The sequence below is a fragment of the Symphalangus syndactylus genome, chromosome 17 (assembly GCF_028878055.3).
Source record: "Symphalangus syndactylus isolate Jambi chromosome 17, NHGRI_mSymSyn1-v2.1_pri, whole genome shotgun sequence".
NCBI lineage: Eukaryota > Metazoa > Chordata > Mammalia > Primates > Hylobatidae > Symphalangus > Symphalangus syndactylus.
The window spans coordinates 94,193,490-94,210,802 of NC_072439.2; the positions used below are offsets into that span (position 1 = coordinate 94,193,490).

Genomic DNA, 17,313 nt, shown 5'->3' on the forward strand with positions numbered 1-17,313 from the left:
GGAACACGGTTTTCCAGTAGAGCTCTCCTATTCTGGAACCCAAGGCCTAGAGCTATTTCCTTACTTTGAGGAAAGTGCTATTCCTGGAAAAATAGCAAATCAACAGGACAATGCCGTGGTTCCCTCGACGGCACTTGAGCAGAGTGAAAAGGTCCCTGTGTGATTTTAAAACACATATGACCTCCTGAGCATCAGTTTTTATATTTATCATAACCCTCTCTGCCTCCTAGCAAGGTTGTGGCAAGAGTTCAATTAGATAAAACATGTGGAAGTGCTTTGAAGATTTTAATTATCTTTGCAAGATAAGGTGTTATTACCAACTTCCCTGGGTTCTGGCTGTTAGACTGTTAAGGTCTAATACAGTGGCTCTGTTACTTGATTATAGGAAGCATTTATGTGTGAATCTTCTGACTCCACAACAGGATTGTAAACTTTTAGGATGCAGAGCAGGGAAGACAACTCAGTACAATTAACATTCAAATGGTGTACTGTATTGTTTAAATGGCCATCACAGTGATTCTTATGACCAGCGAGGAAATGGATCATCACAGTACTTATAAAAACAAACTGAAGTATTACATTTATAGATTGTTTTGTTGTTGAGCTTTCAGATGAGTTCAGAGGGCACGTAACATTTTAATGCAAAATATTTTCTTACTGTATAGTATGGACATTTGATAATAGTAAGTTCGTACTTTGTAAGTATATATCAGCGTAAGTTTCTACTTTGTAAGTAAGTATAAAAGGGACTTGATCAGTAGAACTGTATTACTTAGACAGTTTTTCATTTTTTAAAAAAGGTTCTTACACTTATCAGGATTTCAATGTTCATGCTTTTTAAAGCAACTCCTCATGTGATTGTCACCCACTTCCACAATTAGGCACATAGAGTAGTCTTTCTGAAGTATCTTGAGCAATATATCAGAATTTGTTTTTACATATATCATAACATCCCAAAAAAGACAAAACAAAAAAAAAAATAGGAGCACATGAAGGGTAAGAAAGTGATGTATTTTAGTTTGAACAAGAACATTCATCTTTTCTCCTTTCTGTGTATTATCCCATAAGCCAAACTCAAAATTTTAATGGCAATAATATTTTTAATTTTAAATTCAAGATATATTATTGTTTTAATACCCAAATTTTAAATTATGTTATCTGTCTCTAATTGGGATTTTTAAAGGTAGCCATTCTTTCTGTTTTCTAATTGACATAAACATCTTGGACAAATTCTAGCAAGTTACTCACCAGTGTGGCTTCAAAATAAAATAAGTTAGCACTTTTTGAGAAGGATTAGGAATTATGATATATAATGATGGATGAACGTGTTTGAATTCCTAGTACCTAAATGTTTTCTTTTTAAAAATAATTACTAAGAGTTTGTAAAAATTAATAATTGTGTAAGGGAGTTTTGAGATATTTAAATTGTGACTTATCTAAGATATTTTAACACTGAACATAGGCATCTGTTCACTCTTGGCATCAGCTGTGCAATTAATCAGTGTATTTATCTGTTCAGAAGCGAATGTTGAATTGGTAACAACATATAAAGAATCGTGCCGGCCGGGCGCGGTGGCTCACGCTTGTAATCCCAGCACTTTGGGAGGCCGAGGCGAGCGGATCCCGAGGTCAGGAGATCGAGACCACGGTGAAACCCCGTCTCTACTAAAAATACAAAAAATTAGCCAGGCGTGGTGGCGGGCACCTGTAGTCCCAGCTACTCAGAGAGGCTGAGGCAGGAGAATGGCGTGAACCCGGGAGGCGGAGCTTGCAGTGAGCCGAGATTGCGCCACTGCACTCCAGCCTGGGCGACAGAGTGAGACTCCGTCTCAAAAAAAAAAAAAAAAAGAATCGTGCCGGGTCGCAAAACTTTTAACGAGTATATCAATGGCAAAATGTCTGTTGAATTGATATTAAATTTATTTTCACAAAGAAACCAACATATAAACTAAAAGATGAAAATCAGTACGATATCTAACGTGGTATTTTTGTTCCATGTTATGCACGTAGCCCATTGACTCTGAAAGGGCACAAAACCATGCCTATAGCTCTCATCTTAGCAATACCTTCACATACGATCTTGATACTGTTTTTTAAAAAGCAAACATATTATTTTAAAATTTCTCTTCTTCCTTTTGTTTTTTATTTCTTTTTCCTTCCTCTCCTGCCGACTCCTGTTCCTCTTCTTCCTCCTTCTGCTTCTCTTCCTCTTCTTCATCTTCATTATGTCCTTCTATTATTTTCCAAACTTTTTATCTTTAAATAAGTTTCCACTTATGCAAATGTTATAAAATAAGACTGAGAGTTCATACGTACTGTTTACCCAATTTCCCTAATGTTAATGACTTTCATAACCAGTGTACAGATATCAAATCCAGAGCATTTATACTGGTACCTTGAGATTAATTAAACTACAAACTTTATTCAGCTCTCACCAGCTCTTCCCCACCCTCATGTCCTTTTTCTGTATCAGATCCAACTAGGACCCATATTGCATTTGACTGTCATGTCACTTGAATCTCCTTCAATCTGTGATGGTCCCTCGGTCTCCCTGTCTTTCAGTACCTTGGCACTTCTAATAGGTATTGGTCAAATATTTTGCAGAATGTCTTTCAATTTGGATTTGTCCAATGTTTTCTAATGATTAGTCTAAGGTTATTCATTTGGCAAGAATGCCATAGAAGTGATGTTGTATCCTTCTTAGTATATCATTATGGCAGGGGGGAGGGTACATGATGTCAGTTAGTGATATTAACCTTGATTGCCTGGTTAAGGTTATGTCTACTAGATTTCCATACTGTAAAGTTACATTTTTTTCATTTATAATTGATAAATATATTGAGGAAAAAACTTTGATGCTGTGCTAGTGTCCTATTTTTCTCAAACTTTTATCCACTGATTCTAGCATCCGTTGACAAATCTTGCTTGCAACAATTACTGATGTGCAGTTTGCCCAGCAGTGACTTTTGTATTTCCTTTATTCTGTCTAAAGTAATAGGAATTCTTCTGTAAGAGCTGTTCCTTCTCCTGAATTTATTTATGTATTCAGTTATTTATTTATATCAGTATGGCCTCAAGGATATTTATTCTAAGGATTATAATCCAATACTATCATTATTTATTTTGTGGCTAAAATTGTTCTGGCTTTAGCCATTGGGAGATCCTTCTGATTTGCTATTGTGTCTTTTTGACATACCCCAATTGTTTTTTAGCAGTTCCTTAATTTTTTGGCATCACGTAATGTTCCAAGTTTATTTTGTCCCCTCTACCCTAGCCCTGGAATCAACTGACTGCCAAATGAGTCTGGGTTCTTTCTTTGGAGAACAATATATAGCAACCAAGATCTGAGTGCTAAGTGTCCTCATTTTTATTGGGGTGTTATTGCTCTTAGGTCCTCTCAGCAGTGAGAGCTAGGAAATCTATGTACACATACACCTACATCATATTTATTTCTACATTTCTATCGGTATATCTTTTTATATAGATACTGATATATCATGCACAGCTAGAGATAGAGATAGATATCGTTAATACTTCAATCCTAAGTCAATGCCACCAGGTTCATTTTATTTTTTGCCTTTTCCTTATTTGTAACTTCTTTCTGACAGTGAAAAACCTGACTTTCATTATTTATAATATATTCACTTATTTATTAAATCCTACTATACACTTAAGGTAGAGAATTGCTAACTGATACTCCTGTGAGAAACACTTATTACAAGAGTACAGTATTTATGTACACTTATTTTTGTCTTGAACTTTACAGTATCCAATCAAAATATTATTTTCTTTTGAAAGTGACTTAGGTTGCTTCATTGCTTGCCCATCATCTTCAATGTGGTTTGGTTACTCATTTGTAAACTTATATTCCATACACATTGATTTTAATTATTTAACTAAATTCAGTTAAGATTTTTTTTTTATTTGGGTGCATGAAACATTACTATGGTACTTAGAGTCAAAGCTTTACCAAAAAGTATAGCTTGATAATTGTTATTCCCTCATTATCCCTCCTGGCCAGTTCCTGTTCCCTCTTTTTTTCCACTTATTTCCCATGCACTGCCTATAGGTAACTGGTTTCTTTAGTTTATCTTGCCTGTGTTTCTTTTGTACAAATGCACACACGCTCTTCTATGTAGTGGTCTTTTGATTGTTTCCAGTATTGTACTATTATAAACAATGCTGCAATAAGTAACCTTGTGGCAGCATTTTCATACTGTAGAAAACACTGCTAACCAATACTCCTGTGAGAAATACACTCTGTGTGCCTCCAGGGTAGCTTCCGAGAAAAAGAAATGCTGGGTGGAAAAGTATGTGTATAGATATTTATGCTAAGTATTGCTGAATTTCACTCCAGAAGGCTTGTATGAATTTAGATTCCTGCCAGCAATATATGATTGCCTATTTGCCCACAGCCTTACCAACATAATGTATTGTCCTACTTTTTCATTTATGTCAGTTTGATTATAATGTTTTAATTTGCATATCTCTAATTATGATTGAGTTTGAACATTTTGTCGTTTGTTTGAGAACTTTTTTCTTATCTTCAAATAGATACCTCCAGGATTTGCTGCTGCAGTTGGACATTTTCCATCTCTTCTAATAGCACTTTAACAAGTCGTCTTGAATAAACACGAGCTCGTTAGCCATAAGAAAACTTTAAAGATGAGTTATCTATTTCAAATGGAAGGAAAATGTTTTTAAATCATCATAGTAAAATATGAGCTGTTTATTTTGCAAAATAAGAGGTCAATCAATTCAAGATAATAAATACTTATGAATGTCAAGGAAAAAAAGCAATCGCTCATTAGTCAAAACTCGTTACCAAAAGGGGGGCACAATACGAAGTGGATGTTTCCACCCTTTTCTCCTATCACCTGAACACGCCTCTGACCCTATAAATTACACACATTTCTTGAGACCTACCATAGAAGCCACAGCGATCTCTCTGGTAAACTTTCCCTCCTATCTCCCCGCCTCCCCCAAAGCAGTCACAGCTTCCTCGTAGTTCCCACAGCACACTGCAGTTCCTCTATTATAGGATTTATTTTATTCAGCTTGCACATACATATTTTCCACCCAAGAGACTATGAGCCTTTTTGCCTCCAAATTTTGGTGTTCATGTTCATATCTTGTATGTTTGTGTATCTTGGTACCTAGAATATGTAAGAAATAATTTATTTAAATATTGATGAAATGAAAAAAATGGGGACTTTTACTTTGGGAGGCCGAGGCGGGCGGATCACGAGTTCAGGGGATCGAGACTGTCCTGGCTAACACAGTGAAACCCCATCTCTACTAAAAATACAAAAAATTAGGCGGGCGTGGTGGTGGGCGTGGTGGCGGGCGCCTGTAGTCCCAGTTACTCAGGAGGCTGAGGCAGGAGAATGGCGTGAACCCGGGAGGCGGAGCTTGCAGTGAGCCGAGATCGCACCACTGCACTCCGGCCTGGGTGACAGAGCGAGACTCCGTCTCAAAAAAAAAAAAAAAAAAAAAAATGGGGACTTTTTTGTGATTTTCCAATTGGGAAAAATATTTGTAATTCTATATTACAGTTAAAAACAATAGCCCAGAAAGAATTTAGAGTGAGGATATGAATTAGATAGAAGATATAACTTACTTTTAAACATTTGAAAAGTCATCAGATTCACACATGAGAGAAATACTAAATGTATCCAAAATAAAATAGTAATACCATATAAGACTTCAAGGATAAAAATGTTTGATAACTTGGTGTACTAGAGAGAATATAAAGGAAATGAGAACCCTCATACATTCTTGGTAAAAGTAAGCATTAATGTCTTTATGGATAGCTATTTGTCTCTATCCTTCAAACTTTAAAAAGCCAATTCTCCCTTTGGCAACTTCTTATTTAGATATTTTAGATATAGTTGCATAAGCAGACAACAGTGACAACTGCACAAAGTACTCAGTACAACATTGTTGTTGATAACACTATTTGATAGTAGTGATACTAATCTATCAATAGGGAACTAACTTACCTTTGGTATATTCCCACAAAGTAATGTGCTACAATTTTTTAAATATGAATAGATCTGTGAAATTTATTACTGAATTTAACAACCATATAAAAGAATATATATAGTTTGCCACAATTTGTGTAATCTAGAAAATAAGAATGTGCATACATTCATGTTTATAAACTCATGGACTCTTTCTGAAAAGGTACACAAGAAATTGGCATCAGTTGTAGTCTGAGGGAGAAAGATTAGGTAGCAGAACACAACAGAGAGGGAGACCTACTTTTGACTGCATTCCATTTTATACTTTAAAAATGTACCGTATGCATATTCTTCAAAATAAATAACATATTACAACAAAAATCAATTATATAAATTTTGCTTTGATTTTTAAAACATATTTATTACTAAGCTTAATTAAAATACAAAAATCCAGAATGTGAAGGAGACACACAGGGACTAGAAATGTTATTTCTAAGTTGCAATAGGGTATAGTCTTGATGCCTTGAGAATCAGAAGACCTAAGTGAACATCATACCTTCTCAGAGCCTAACAGTAGAATGTTGGTACCAAAAGGAGTTCAAGTATTGATGATCCTCATCCTCTAAGACGAAGGGATGCATGAGTAAATGATAAGAAATTTCCAAAGTGCCATAAATCTGAGCTGCTACTCTTATTTTACTTTTAAACTATATATTCATTTTTAAAATGGGAAGTCTTACATTTAGGTGGCATTGGGAAAAATAGTTACTTCCATATGATTGTTATAAACATGTTTGATTCCCATATGCCCTTCTGGAATTTCAACAATCTTGAGTATTAAAGACACCAAAACAGTAATAAAGAGCCCTACCCAAGTCTGGTAATAAAGATTCACCCAACCTGTTTTAGCTTTCATGTTATCCAAGCTCTCCAAATAAAACTTTCATCAAATTTTTTTTTTTTTTTTTTTTTTTTTTTTTTGAGACGGAGTCTCGCTCTGTCGCCCAGGCTGGAGTGCAGTGGTGCAATCTCGGCTCACTGCAAGCTCCGCCTCCCGGGTTCACGCCATTCTCCTGCCTCAGCCTCTCTGAGTAGCTGGGACTACAGGTGCCCGCCACCACGCCCGGCTAATTTTTTTGTATTTTTTAGTAGAGACGGGGTTTCACCGTGGTCTCGATCTCCTGACCTCGTGATCCGCCCGCCTCGGCCTCCCAAAGTGCTGGGATTACAAGCGTGAGCCACCGCGCCCGGCCATCAAATTTTATAAGATACTATTAAGTCCACCTGTTAAATGAATCAAAAAATATTCATTTCTATTCACTGCACATTTAGCGAGTGCATATTTTGTTTAAATATAACCCTGCCCTCAGTGGACTCAGTATCTCATAGGGATGGAAATAATAGATGATAGCTATACAAACAATGTTGACATGGATAGAGAAATGTGAAGCCTGTAGGGATAGCACAGATGAGAAGAGTGATTCTGATTGCCGAGGAGGGACGCAAACCATGTAAAACCACATAGCAGTATCATGACATTTGTAAAGAAGAGGTTCTTCCAAAATGCAGATAGGAAAAGGATATGTATATGTGGAATGACTTCATTTGGGGTTTTAGGGAATAAAATTTTAACGTAAGTCAACCCATGGTAGACATTTATTTTCTAACTCCATCCTTTAACAGAAAAAAAAAAAAAATACAAAAAAGGGACAGTGACTTCTAAAGTCACCTGGCCCCCAGCAGCAGTGCTGCAACTAAGTGGCTCAGAACCCCTGCCCCCTTCCTAGTGCAATATTCTGTAAAAGATACTATGATGCTGCCCCTGGTTTTGATAGCATCAGAATCAAATTTACTTGATAATATGCATAGAAATGATTTCAGGGCATTTTTCCTTTCCCTGGAAATTGAATTTTCTCTGTAAATTGTCTGCTTTTTAGAAGCAGAAGGCAGCCATTCATTTAAAGATCTGACCAATAAAAATAAGCATTGCCTTTACAGTAAACTCTGAGGTTTCTATTAGTGTTAACTTTCAGAAAAGGGCCTAGGAAAGAGTCTAAACTTATGACTTAGGCTAACTTTCCTGATGGCAAGGTTTTAACTATCCTAATACAAGTGGTCGTGGTGCAATGGTCAGAGCAGGAAAAGGAGGAGAAAAAGGGTTAACTGGAGATGTTCATCAGGTTCCATATCGAAGGCTTATTGGACATGCAGTAATTTGGAGAATGAATATTTTAGCCCCTTTAAGGTGATTGTTATGCACACAAATATATTCACAAGCATACATATGTATATATCTTCGTGCCTGTGCAGAACACAGGTTAAGGCCAAAGTTGCCACTCTCACGTACCAGGCAAGAGCCACATGTGGAATTTTGAAATCTCTGTGCATTATTTTTCTACCCTCTCTTTCTTCCCTTCCACAAACATACAAACATCTTAAAGAAGAGGCTATATGTACTACCTTCACTTCAGCATTTCTTTTCTTTCTTAAACCCACTGAGTGCTGCCTCTTGCTTGCACAATCTCACCAAAGTTCTTTTTATAAAATCACCATAATCAGGCTATTCCAAATACAATGGACACATTTTGTCCTAATGCTACAAAGACGCAGTAAGTATATGTGTTGAAATTATTGATCACTGTATTTCAAGAAACTCTTCCTCATCTTCAGAAACACCATTTTTCTCGCGGTTTTCCTTCTACTTCTCTATTAACGTCATAGTTCTCTTTCTGCCATCCTCTAAGTGTTACTATTCACCAAGCTTCAATCTCTTCTCCATTTTTACTGCTACTAGACATCTTCTTACACGTTAAAATTCTTACACTGTTGATAACTCCTGGATCTGTGTCTGCTAACAAGATACCTACATAGATTTAATCATCCAAGTTTCCCTGGAAATCTCTACTAAAGGATCCACAGGTGTTTCAAAAAAAAAAAAAAAAACATAACTACAACTGGACACATATCTTTCTCTCTAAACTTCTTGAACTCCATATTTTAATGAACAACTACATCTAACTATCCAGTTTCCAAATTCAAAGCCTTGTGAGCCATCCTAGACTGTTCTTGCCAACTTATCTGCAATCAGACAGAGAGTATTATAGATGCTATTTGTTTAACATCTCTAACATCCATCACTTTATTCTTGCCTTCCTTCAGGCCCTGATCACGTCTTCCCTAATTACTACAACATATTTACAAAAATATTCCAACTGCCTTCAATTTAGCCTCTGTACTGCCAAAATAATCACCCCAAAACTTAAGTCCCTAAAGAATGTGGCTCTTCAGAAACTTTTCATAGTATTGAAGATTAAGTCGACAATTTAAGTTTGGTACATAAAACCTACAATGATTTGCTTGTCTTCTTTTATCTCTGTATATGAACTTAACTCCATCCATGTCCTTGAGTCTCACTGTTTTTTTGTTTTTTTGAGTCGGAGTCTCACTCTGTTGCCAGGCTGGAGTGCAGTGGCACCGCCTTGGCTCACTGCAACCTCCACCTTCCGGGTTCAAGTGATGCTCCTGCCTCAGCCTCCTGAGTAGCTGGGACTACAGGTGTGTGCCACCACGCCCAGCTAATTTTTGTATTTTTAGTAGAGATGGGTTTCACCATGTTGGCCAGGATGGTCTTGATTTCTTGACTTCGTGATACGTCTGCTTCAGCCTCCCAAAGTGCTGGGATTACAGGCATGAGCCACCGTGCCTGGCCTGAGTCACACTTTCATGTTCATGTCTACATGTTTTTGCACATGATAGTTCACTTGCTTAGACTATCCTGCTTGCTTTCTTCTTCCAGTGAGTTCATACCAACCCTTCAAAAATTGGATTCATTATCACCTCTGTCAATAAACCTTCCCTGGCTGGATTAGGTGCCCTTTGGAGCTTACCCGCGCATATTTCTTAGGATAGAACTTTCACACTATAATCTCTGATTTCCAAAAAGCCAAAGTACTTCTTGAAAATTTAGCCAAATAATCATGCAAACTAATATATTATTACAACTGTAACAGCTGCAAAAAAGGAGAAGTACATGATTTTATAGTGTCTAAAGAGGTGGTAGAAGTGTTGATTTAGCCAGAGGAATCAGGAAACGCTGAGGCACTTATCACATCATAGTTTGTGTCACAATTAGTTGGGCACATGCTTATATACAGTTCCTCACCTCAAGCTTATAAACACACGCATACACACACACACACACACACACACACACACACAGTCACTTTTGTTCCCTTTCATGGTAAGTCATAAAAGTCATTCATCATGAAATATTACAATTTCTGCCTTTCCCAATATACAGATGCTACTCAAAACATAGGAAACGGTCAATAAATATCTGCTGAATTGAATTGAAAACTCTACCCGAGTTGCAGAATAGTTATATGATTCTGTTTCTGTAGAGTTAACCATATGGTTCGACTGAAGATAAAGCCTTAATCAAATTTATTATAACCTTACATTTCAGTTACAACAAAAGCAGTATGCGTCATGCCTTCTGTCTTTCCTAAAAATCAATGACACACCTACCACATGGTTTCAAGTATGATAAAAATAAAGGAGGTCTTGAAAAAATCCAAAAGAAATGCAAGCCAGGAGAAAAGGAGCCTTTGGAACCCTTAAACTGATGCTACGACTTGAATGTGTCCTCAAAATTTCATGTGTTAGAAACTCAATCCCCAAACACATCTTGATAAAATTTGGAGGTGGGGCCTTTGGGAGGTAATTAGGATTAGATAACATCATCAGAGTGGGGCCCTCACGACGGGACCGGTGGCTTTATAAGAAGAGGAAGAGAGACCTGAGCTAGCACACACTTGCCTTCTGCTATGATATGACACAGCAAAAAGGCCCTCACCAGATGCTAGCAGCCTTCCCTGCCTCCAGGACTGCGAAAATTAAATGTATTTTTCTTTATAAATTACACAGTCTGTGGTATTCTAACAACAGAAAATAAACTAAGATGATGACTAGTTTAGGATAAAGATCCTGGAAGACCAACAGACAAAGACCTGGGAGAAGAGGTTCATGGTATTAGTCTGAAAGGTTGTATACTTCCAGATTTTGCCGTTGTTTCCATTTCTAGTTTTATAGGTTAATTTAAAAATAATGAAAAATGGAAGGATCAGAAAGATCTGTTTTCTATGGTCTCATGCAAGTGTACATTGTAAGCCTTCAATATGTAAATATGAAAATCACTGCAATAATGCTTCTAGGAGCCAGCACTAAATAACCATCTTCAGCATCCTGGGCTTATATAAATAATCCATTTAGACTGAACTGTTATTTTCATTTTTATTTTTTTATTTGTACATATTTATGAGTGTATTAGTCCATTTTCATGCTGCTGATAAAGACATACCAGAGACTGAGCAATTTAAAAAAGAAAGAGGTTTAATGGACTTATAGTTCCACGTGGCTGGAGAGGCCTTACAATCATGGTGGAAGGTGAAAGGCATATCTCACATGGCAGCAGACATGAGAAGAGAGCTTATGCAGGGAAACTCCCCCTTATATAATCATCAAATCTGGTGAGACTTATTCACTATCAGGAGAATAGGACAGGAAAGACCCACCCCCATTATTCAACTCCAGGCTGAACACCACGTTGAAGCTACCAAGGCTTGAGTCTTACACCCTCTGAAGTCATGGCCAGAGCTGTACATTGGCCCCTTTCAGACACAGCTGGAGTGGCTGGGACACAGGGCACCAAGTTCCTAGGCTGCACATAGCATAGGGACCCTGAGCCCCACTCACAAAACCATGTTTTCCTCCTAGTCCTCTAGGCCTGAGATGGGAAGGGGTGCCATGAAGACCTCTGACATTCCCTGGAGACATTTTTTCCATTGTCTTGGGGAACAGTATTCAGCTACTCATTACTTATGCAAATGTATGCAGTCGGCTGGAATTTCTCCTCAGAAAATGGGATTTTCTTTTCTATCGCATTGTCAGGCTGCAAATTTTCCCAACTTTTATGCTCTCTTTCACTTATAAAACTGAATGCCTTTGACGGCACCCAAGTCACATCTTGAATGCTTTGCTGCTTAGAAATTTCTTCTGCCAGATACCCTAAATCGTCTCTCTAAAATTCAAAGTTCAACAAATCTCTAGGGCAGAGGCAAAATGCCACCAGTCTCTTTGCTAACACATAACAAGACTCAGCTTTGCTCCAGTTCCTCACAATTTCCTCATCTCCATCTGAGACCACCTCAGCCTGGATTTCATTGTCCATATCATTATCAGCATTTTGGTCAAAGCCATTTGACAAGTCTCTAGGGAGTTCCAAACTGTCCCACATTTTCCTGTCTTCTTCTGAGCCCTCCAAACTGTTCCAACCTCTGCCTGTTACCCAGTTCCAAAGTTGCTTCCACATTTTAGGGTATCTTTTCAGCAGCACCCCACTCTACTGGTATCAATTTACTGTATTAGTCCATTTGTATGCTGCTGATAAAAACATACTGGAGACTGGGCAATTCACAAAAGAAAGAGGTTTAATGGACTTATGGTTCCACCTGGCTGGGGAGGCATCACAATCAAGGCAGAAGGTGAAAGGCACATCTCACATGGTGGCAGACAAGGGAAGAGAGCTTGTGCAGGGAAACTCCCCCCTTATATCATCATCAGATCTTGTGAGATTTATTCACTATCTCAAGAACAGCACAGGAAAGACCCACCCTCATGATTCAACTACTTCCCATGGGGTCCCTCCCACAACATATGGGAATTCAAGATGAGATTTGGGTGGGGTCACAGCCAAACCATATCAATGAGGTGCATGAGAAATGTTGTTACACATATCTAATGCGTAGCAATTAAGGGAAGGTATCTAAAATGTCCATCACCTGAGGATAATACAGTTTTGTCAAGCATGGCCATCCTATTCTGCTACCAACCATTACATTTATTCCTCTTATTGGATTGTATGTTTGTACCCTTAACCCACTTCTGTTCATCCTTCTCTCTCCATCCTGTTTTTTTTTTAAATTTGACATCTACATTCTCTTTTAATCCACTTTCTCTCACTTGGTGGAGCTTAGTGTTTAGAGGTTGAGCTTTGAAATCAAACCGGACCTAGGATTACCTCTCAACTCTCACATTTACTGGATGAGATGACTGCTCCTTCTTTCAGTGGTTTTTATGTGTACAATAGAGTGAGTATTCATACTTCCTTAGAATTGTTGTCAGAATTAGGCCAGGCGCAGTGGCTCACGCTTGTAATCCCAGCACTTTGGGAGGCCGAGGCGGGCAGATCACGAGGTCAGGAGATCGAGACCACGCTGAAACCCCGTCTCTACTAAAAAAACAAAAAATTAGCCGGGCATGGTGGCGGGCGCCTGTAGTCTCAGCTACCAGAGAGGCTGAGGCAGGAGAATGGTGGACCCCGGGAGGCGGAGCTTGCAGTGAGCCGAGATTGCGCCACTGCACTCCAGCCTGGGTGACAGAGCGAGACTCCATCTCAAAAAAAAATAAAAAAATAAAAAAATAAATAAATAAATAAAGAATTGTTGTCAGAATTAATTGAGATAGAATATCTTAATATGGTGCCTGCCAGATCGTAGGTCCTTAATAAATTGTGGTAATGATATGGTGGAGAAGTTTATTGACATTTATGACTTTTGGGAAACTCTACCAGTAATAATCCTTTTCATCCTTTCATCCTTGAAGATTTATTCAACAACAGCAATATCACTTATTTGTTATTTGAGATTATTTTAATAATTTCTCTTCTGTATCTATAAAATATTTAAGAATTGTCTTTGTTTGAAGGAAAAATCTAAGAAAATTGGATTTTTAGTAGAAAGCTTTTGAAGGATTTTGCTTCATCAAAATTCTATAAGAAGTGAATACTAATGGCCATGGGGTTTTTTTCTGAGGTGATGAAAGTGTTCTGGAATTAGAGTGGTGATGGTTGCATAGCCTTATACATATACTAAGAACCACTGAACTGTACACATTAAAAGGGTAAATCTTATGGTATCTGAATTGCATTTTAATTTTTTTTTTTAGATAGAGTCTTGGTCTGTCACCCAGGCTGGAGTGCAATGGAGCAATCTCAGCTCACTGCAACCTCCACCTACCGGGTTTGAGCAATTCTTCTGCCTCAGCCTCCCGCGTAGCTGGGATTACAGGCATATGCCACCATGCCCAGCTAATTTTTGTATTTTTAGTAGAGACAGCTTTTCACCATGTTGGCCAGGCTGGTCTCGAACTGACTTCAGGTGATGCACACACCTCGGCCTCTCAAAGTGCTGGGATTACAGGCATGAGACACCGCACCCAGCCCTGCAGTTTAATGTTTTAAAACTATAAGAAAAATATTGGACAGCAAGATAGTTTACAGCTGCACACGTTATTAGAGTGGTGATTTTTTTTCTTTCCTGTTTTCATTTCAGTTGTCCACTCCACGTTGTAGAGATTATGATCAGTTTGGTTGTCAAAGTCTTAGATGACATCATAAGAAACACTTGAGAGCTATGCATTGCTGAGTTCAAGTCCCAGCTGTGTGTTAATGGACACATTTCTTAACTTTAATTTCATTTTCCCCATTTGCAAAACAAAGCTAATAATCTGCCTTGAGGTTTGTTGTAGCAAAAAGAAAAAATAAAGAAAGAAAAGGAAATGCTTAACATAGAGATTAGCCCATAGTGGACTCCCCATTTACAGAAGATCTTCTTCAAAAGGACTAGTACATTCCAAAAAAAGAGGTTTGGGTATTTTTTTTGTTTTTTTCCGGTCAGAACCTATTATGAAACACCCACTGGTCGTCCCTATTTTTAAAATTTATAATTATTTTAAAGCAAATGAAAATACTTTTCTTAAAGGTGAAATTTAAAACTTAAAGTTATTAACAACATTTTGGGTTGTTATATTTTGAAAGGAAGGTATGTGAAGATAAAATTTCGAAAATCAACCCCCTCCTTTAATTTTCTACCACATGCTTGATGCTGTCACTGACACCTCGAGTTGAGGAATATAAGTAGCTTTTGCTTAGGAGGTGTTAGTCTGATGGCAGCTTATTTGGATAGTGCTTTTTTTGTTTGTTAGTTGTTTTTAGTCCATGGTCTTACCTAGACTACTCAGCATTAGACCTACATTCTGGATTAGCCTATACTAAAATCCAGTTTCATTCTTCTGCATGTAGCTTGCTAGTTTTCCCAGCAACATTTATTTAATAGGGTGTCCTTTCCCCAGTTTATGTATTTGTATGCTTTGTTGAAGATCAATTAGCTATAAGTATTTGGCTTTATTTCTGGGTTTTCTATTCTGTTCCATTGGTCTACATGCCTATTTTTATACTAGTACCATGCTGTTTTAGTAACTATAGTCTTGTAGTATAATTTGAAGTTGGGTAAGGTGATGCCTCCAGATTTGTTGTTTTTGCTTAGTATTGCTTTGGCTGTGTGGGCTCTTTTTTGGTTCCATATCAATTTTAGTATTTTTTTTTTCTAGCTCTGTGAAGAATGCCGATGACCTTTCGATGGGGATTGAACTGAATTGGTAGATTGCTTTGAGCAATATGGTCATTTTCACCATATTGATTCTTCCCATTTATGAGCATGGCTTGTCTTTCCATTTCTTTGTGTCATCTATGATTTCTTTCAGCATTGTTTTGTAGTTTTCCTTGTAGAGATCTTTCACCTACTTAAGTATATTACTAAGTATTTTTTATTTTATTTTTTGTAGCTGTTTTAAAAGCTATTGAGTTCTTTATTTGATTCTCAACTTTGTCTTTGTTGGTGTATAGCAGTGCTACTGATTTGTGAACATTGATTTTGTACCAAACTTTTGATTCTTGTTCTTAAAGGCAGAGTTTAAAGACTCACTATGAGTGACACACATACACTGTACACACAACAATAATAACATTTTTAATTTCTCAATTTTCTTAACCAAATCAGAAACAAATTTTCTGGAATTTGCCTTCAGGTATTTTTAGCGAGGAACATGACCAAATATGAAATAAATTATTATTTCTTACGGTTTTTTGCTTATTTTTTTCTTCTATGAGACAATTCTTGTATTTTTAATGCACAATCATTTGGGGACATCAAACTCTGACCACATTTATGTGGCATGACACTTAGCAAGCTGCAGACATGATCTGAAATTGTTTTCTCTAACCTTATTTCTCCTACACACCATCACAAGAAAACAAATGATGGATGTAAATATCTATTTTCAAAAGGCATTTCATCTGACACCATCTTTACTCAGAGTTTTTGTAATTGCATGGAGAAAAAATTTAAAATAGCGTGTGCTCAGGGATTCAACCAATTTTAATAAAAAATGGTTGAATACTTCACTTCTTCTTCAAAAGTGTATAATGGTTCCTTACAATCTAAAGTCAAATGACCAAAATCTGTAACTTGGTGTGTTCAAGAACTGGCACAATCTTCACCTAGCTTTCTGGACATAGTTTCTACAATATCACTTCCCCCATAATTACTTCAAGTCTACAATCCCATACCAGAAACAGCTGGGGCCAAGTGAGTTTTGTAATTCAGGTTTTTGGGGAACAAGGTGGTATTTTTTTCAAGTAATACAGTTAATGTATAAAATATTAACAAAATCCATGTATGTTGGGGCTGCACCTATAATGAAATACATTGGTAGTTCTGCAGTAAAATCTATAAATATTCTCATAGGTGGGATAAATAAAGACTATAAATAGCCTCCAGTCAATTCAGGTCAGTCTGTACCTTAAGGAAAAACAACAACACACACAATGGTTTTCAGAGCTTCTTGAATTTAGAAATTAAAGACAGTAAAATGTAAGCCTGCACTTGCTTTACTTGGACATAGACTTTTGAACTTTTGAGCCTTTGTTCATTTTCTTTCCTTAGCCAAAACTGTCCTCTATGTCGCTTCTAGTTTATTAAAGTTTATCATGGGCCAGTCCAAATATCAGAAGCGACCCCATTTTCCTCTGTTGTCTGCATGCATATCTCTCTCCATAAGCTAGAAAGTCCATAGGGAATAGTTCTGTGTCTGATTTGCATTGCATACTGTGATTCCTGGCAGTGTATTTTTCCTCAAAAGAATATAAAAATTGGATGAAGCAAGCCTGCTTGAAAACATAAATGTCGACAAAACAAACCCAAAGCATTCAGTGTCCTATCTCTATTCCTCTTTATAAATGGAACTTTATAAGATGACAGGGTTTTTTTTCATATCAGTTGGGTAATGTGCCGATGTCTTGACAAGTTTCAAGGGTGGCACATCTCACACATACACGTGAACACCCAATCATCCTGCTTATGAACTACAAAAGGATCAGGTTTGGTTGTTTAAAAAAAGTAATTTTACTCAGAATCTATTTTTTATGGTCAAATATTTTCTAGTGATTCTAAGA

At 37.2% G+C, this 17,313-nt stretch overlaps 1 protein-coding gene and 1 non-coding gene across 2 annotated transcripts in view; both read right to left on the minus strand.

Moving 5' to 3' along the window:
- FGF12 (fibroblast growth factor 12) overlaps positions 1-17,313 on the minus strand; it is a 603,658-nt gene that overhangs the window by 389,361 nt on the left and 196,984 nt on the right. The gene's annotated exons all lie outside the window — the stretch shown is intronic.
- LOC134733387 (small nucleolar RNA U13) lies at positions 17,132-17,235 on the minus strand. Its single transcript, XR_010116832.1, has one exon. It is a non-coding gene; the product is annotated as a small nucleolar RNA U13 (small nucleolar RNA).